Genomic DNA, 6,000 nt, shown 5'->3' on the forward strand with positions numbered 1-6,000 from the left:
GCGTGGATGTTTTGTATAAAAAATCCACAAAGGAGGCAAAACAATAGAGCAGTAGATATTTGTAGTAAATGTTGCCTGCAACGCCCTGCCTCGTCGTCCAGCTATCTAAGCTCTTACTATAATAAAAAAAGATTGATGCTGTGGAATCCACAGACCTACGTTTCCAGGAAATTTCACCCGATTGGAAAACGTCGTAGCCCTATTAACGTCATTAAGCTGAAACCTGATATCAAACCGTACGCACTCAGTACCTCCAGGAGAGTTCCAGTACCCCTTCTTACAAAGGTCAAAGAAGAACTTTCCAGGATGAAACAAATGCAAATCATTTCCAAGGTAGATGAACCAACTGAATGGAGTGTTGGAATGGTAGCTGTACCAAATGCTACCGGCAAAGTACGCATCTGTGTTGATTTAACAAACCTCAATGAGAGCACCCGCTGCCGAATGAAGACCACACCCTAGCCCAACTAACTGGAGCGACAGTGTTTAGCATACTCGAAGCAAACTCAGGATTCTGGCAAATTGGTCTATTTGCCAGAGTCAGCAAAACTTACTACTTTTATCTCTTCAGTTGGGAGGTTCTGCATCAACCGCCTACCCTTTGGAATAAGTTCTGCCCCTGAACTATTTTAAAAGCGGGTCTGCAAGTTCAGGAAGGAACTCATGTTGCCCTTTGTGAGATGGACGGTATTCTAGTCTTTGGACTGAAGAACATGATAAGCACCTGGAAGGAACTCTTCACAAGCTACAAGAGGGTAACCTCATTCTCAATGAAGAGAATTAAGTGCGAGTTCTCCAAACCTTGAGTAGAGTATCTAGCCAGCATCACTGATTGCGGTGGCGTACGTGTTAACCCCGAGAGAGTTGAAGCGACACGGGAGATGAAAACCCCCAAAGATCAGTCAGGTCTAAGAAGATTCCTAGGCATCATTAACCAGTAATGAATATATGATAATCATATATGTGAACTGCGGAGTGAAGAATTATATGAAGAAAGATCATCGCAGTTATACTGTATACGCAACTTTTGCAGTTGCGAAAAGAAACCCCAAAAAAATTCAGGCTTGTACGAGATTCCAATCCTTGACCTCTGCGATACCGGTGCAGCGCTCTACCAATTAAGCTAACAATCCAGCTGGGAGCAGGTCGATGAATTGGTTCGTTATAAACCCGTGAAAGGATGATGATTAACTTATGAATATATGAAAATCATGTTTGTGAACTGCGTAATATAACTGCGATGAGTACTTGATCCATTGCATTAATTTTGGGGGCAACAAAGTTTTAACGAAGAGAAGCTTGTAAAACAAAAATGTTTCATATGGAACAAGCAATTCTCACCACTAAAAGGGATCAGATTACACGAGAAGATAAGGAAGGCTTGATAAGAAGAATATTGCTGGGTTTTCAGTGTCACGCCATTCAAAATAGATCAAAATAAAAAATAGATCAAAACCGTTCAATAGATAAAGTCCAGAATCTGGGAAATGAAAGGAGGTACATATACAAAGACCCTCGCCAAGATTCAGGTCAGAGGAATATTTCGTATTCGAGATATCCGCAGAAATGTTTTACCCAAACTTACAGAGATTTGTATGGAGACGCCATGCTGGTGCTCACCTAGATGAGCTCCAACATGGCGGACAGAAACCAACAGAAACATCTGTTACCGAACGTGAATTTATTCTTCGAGAAACTCATAAACATAAAAGTAATACTTTTTCTAATACATAACTGTTTAGATGGCAAAATTTCCTGAAACAGGTCATTTTTTTAACCTACATGACAGCTCTCTTGGCCGTCATGTAAATGCCGCGTCACGCAAAAGCTTAGAAATTCAAGTGTACTCTATCACAAAACCAAGAACCCTTTTGAAGCGAAAATTTGTATGAAAATTAGTTTTCAGCTGCTCTAATGCATCGTGAAAGTAAAATCTCGGTAGGATCGATAGTTTTTAGTTTGAATTTTAATGACGTCATGTGAGAACCCACAATAGTCCCTGTTGGAAAATCTGATGTTGGGGAAAAATCTAACCAGCAAACGAAAAACTAAGAATAAAAAAGTATTACAAGCCTAAAGCGAATAACAAAGGAGAAGACAACAACGCTATTTTTTCGAAATCGGTCGAGTTTCTAAAAAAATGAAAAAAGAAACCGACGCGCCGTACATCACATGTCCTAGAAAATATTTCAGGCAGAGCAGCGAATAAGTCTAAGTTTCAATCGCGTCAAAAAAAAAAAAGCCTTGGGAAATTTGGAAGGAGGTTTAAATGATTAAACTGCACAAATATTTATCTACATAGTGAAACCGAACCGACAGTAATTTTTTAGCTGGAGTGGTAAGATGTCTGGTAAGAGAAACGATCATTCTTATTTCCTCCTAAATATTACCGATCGCTTCCTCTGCAAAGCTGATTTTATCTTTCAGAAAAGATGCTACAATAGTATACAAAAGTTTGAAGTGTCATATTAAGGGAGGGTAGGTATCCCGTCATTTCGTTCTATGGTCAGATCCTTTCAAGTCAGATTGTTCCAATCAATAGTCACATCGTTCCACAAAAAAGTCAGTTCGTTCCAAAAAAAGGTCAACAAACCACAGTCGATTTCCGCTGGATTTCCTTCTTACATTTACTGTAATTTTACCCTCGGTAACTAGAACCCTCGATAAGTCGAACCTCCCGCTAACTCGAAGTAATTTTTGTTTCCCTTCAGATCATTTCTATACAATTTTACCCTCGATAACTCGAACCATGTTATAAGCGCGTGAGAAGTCGGGACAGTGTATCAATCAAAAAGTTAAATAAATGGAACGAAGTCTTACAATTAAAGCCACACCGTGATTGCCGAAGTCATGCACATGTCATTGGCTCGCCCCGGGGATAGACCCCCGGGCCAGCCAGGGGAATATGTCGGAGAATACAAGGGATAGATTGGATTCTCTGCCCCTGGGTAGGGGAAAATCCAGGACATTGTTTTAACTTCGAAGAGAAGAGGGTAGAGGAATTGCAAATTTTGTAAAATCGCGGACGGTAATCACGGGGATATCATGGCATCATGGGGATTTACAGCAAAAAGGGTTTTATAAAAGGAGAAGCATTACGTCTTTTAACAACTAAATCAGTTAGAGAAAACTTTGAACAAAGCAAACAAGACCTTAAACGAGGCTACCCTTTAACGCTCGTTCAAGAAATACTGACTGAAGTTAAGTTTACCGACAGAAACGAGGCTCTTCGCAACAAAGCAAACATAAGATATTTTACAGTTTGTTATTACCTACAATACCTACAATCCGGCCACACCGAATCTCAAAAAGATTCTCATGAAACACTGGGACATCATTCAACAGCAACCCAAGCTTAAACGATATCTTTAACCAGCCACCGATTGTCTCTTTTAGGAAGGAAAAATCTCCCAAGGACATCCTGAGCGCGAGAATTCCTTCAATCTCGCAACAATCACAATCAACGAAGCGGTTAAAAGCAAACTAAAACTTGGCAATTTGCACACGATCCTCTTAACTGACTCCTAAAAGCAGCAATCACTCCTCCATTCGTTTATTGCAAAACAACGGGGTCAATGTATTTTCAGATCTCTTACACCTATCACTGATCATTCTTACTACGAACGTAGAACGCTGAGGTCTCGTAGACTTTATTTAAAAATGAAATACAACCAATAACTGTAATTTTTGAGCATTTAATGAGGTAGATTAGTTCAGGTCATCTTAAGTAGTCTATGGAAATACAATCAGTCTCTCCTAACCTCGGTGAATCTGTCTTCAGGCATTCTTTCATTGTAGTGATTTTTGTTCAATAAAGATATTATACTGTTTCTCCAAGCCCAACACGTATGAGTTAAATTTCATGCCCAAATTTCATAAAAACGCCCCCTCCGTCAAGTAAACAGTTATATTTGTCGTTAAGAAGCACTTGACCCGGGGGACTTTGTCTCATTAAATTCCCCCACCCCTGGGGGAAACCCTCAACCTTGCTCCACCCACTTTACAACCCCCCTGGTTGGCCGGGGGGGGGGGTCTATTCCCAGGGCAAACCGATAACATGTGCATTAATAATATACTATTGTGGCTATCAAAAGCTTCATCTTTTTACGGCAACAGGTTTAAAACTGAGATAGGGAGTATAAATTACAGATATTGCTCGTAGTTCATGGATAAAAACGAACTCTAAATTGTGAATTAACATAGTCAGCGAATTCGGCATGTTAGCAAACTCGAACCGAACGGTCAGTGTAAAACGCAGACTGCGGACTGCAGACTGCAGACTGCGGACCAGGGGTAAAATGCAGACTGAGTTTAAAATGCAGACTGCAGACTGAGAGTAAAACGCAGGCTGGATACAAAATGCAGGATAAAGACTGTAGACTTTTTTAAACATTTGTGCTCCTTCTTCTCCAAATCGGTGAAATAGCTAGCCGGGATCACTTACACACTTAATCGCTTCCTAGTCGAAGTGACTTGCACATTCGCCAGAAGTTTCAATTAACATCCGAACAGCTTAAGTCTGCGTACCTTGATTTGCAGTACTTTTATAGAAAACCATCCAAATTTCCTGCAGAACATCTTTCTTTGTTGTTGGAATGATTTACTCCCTTTTTTATCGCCATAATTCTTCCTGTACAGTATTTTGGGTCAACAGCTTTCATTTAAACGTAAACATCGTTGTGTTGTACCAGTTCATGGTCCCTGGTCACGTATATCGAAAACTTCACATCTAAAGTTGAAGTGTGAAGTCTCTCGGACGGAAAAAAGGTTCAAGATTGCGATTATGTTTTCGGGTCGTCGACGACGTTCCAGAGAAGAAAGGAATGGATTTGTGAAAGCAGATGTCGTCAAGTAAGTGTTCGTTGACATGTATTTGCAGGATTTTTTTGCCTCTAAACCCTTCCACGACTACAATTTATGCTCGGTCTGCATTTTACCCCAGCCTGCGTTTTACTCTTAGTCTGCAGTCTGCATTTTACACACAGTCTGCATTTTACCCCTGGTCCGCGGTCGGCAGTCCGCAGTCTGCAGTCTCCAGTCTTAATTTTACACTGACCGGCGCCCGAACCTCTTTACATCGAGTGCGCTAACAAACACGCAAGGCTATGTAGTACTTACTCTTAGTCTGCAGTCTGCATTTTACACACAGTCTGCATTTTACCCCTGGTCCGCAGTCGGCAGTCCGCAGTCTGCAGTCTGCAGTCTTAGTTTTACACTGACCGGCGCCCGAACCTCTTTACATCGAGTGCGCTAACAAACACGCAAGGCTATGTAGTACTTTATTTTATTTTCTGTGTTGTGGTCAAAAATCGATAAACATAAGTTCTCGCTATTGTTGAACAGTTCTCACATCGTTCTGCAATGCATAGTGAAATTAACATACAACGCTCTCACTACTATGTAAATAGTTCTGAAAATACTTTCATCAATGTTCCGAGCGCTACTCTGTACTCAGATCACATTTACAAGTTTAGAAAATAGATATAACATATGTGGAACGAACTGATGTTTTTGTGGAACTATCTGACTATTAATTGGAACAATCTGACCACGGAACAACATGACCGTAAATTGAGGGAGGGTTCATAAAGCCACAGGAGTCTGAGAACTGACTCTTCTCTGGAACCTTGATACATGCATAACACCTTTTCAAGAAAATAATCCTTGCAACAGGAAGGGACCAAGAAACTGTCAAATGTTGGAAGAAAAGGAATTCATTCCATTCCTATCCAACTACGCATTATTTGCTCGTTGGCACTCTATCGAAAGGTATACCTAGTTGATTATTCATTCAAAATATTTCAAACTAGAAAACATTTTTACCTCAATTTAGCAGTCCTTGTCTGTTATGCAATACAAATGATAGTAAAACATATTTCATAAAATAAGTTTGTAATTCGATTTCAAAGTGATTGGTTATGGGAATTAAACAGTAATTGTCTTCAACACACAGCCGAACCGAAGCAACATAAAGCGAGACAAACCGAAAGTAAAGCCTGG

The 6,000-nt window shown here is 40.3% G+C and overlaps 1 protein-coding gene across 1 annotated transcript in view; it reads right to left on the reverse strand.

Annotated features, from left to right (window-relative positions):
- The window catches only part of LOC140937042 (E3 ubiquitin-protein ligase rnf213-alpha-like), a 108,546-nt gene that overhangs the window by 102,200 nt on the left and 346 nt on the right, over positions 1 to 6,000 (reverse strand). The window lies entirely within an intron of this gene.

This window comes from Porites lutea, chromosome 5 (genome assembly GCF_958299795.1).
Source record: "Porites lutea chromosome 5, jaPorLute2.1, whole genome shotgun sequence".
Taxonomy (NCBI): domain Eukaryota; kingdom Metazoa; phylum Cnidaria; class Anthozoa; order Scleractinia; family Poritidae; genus Porites; species Porites lutea.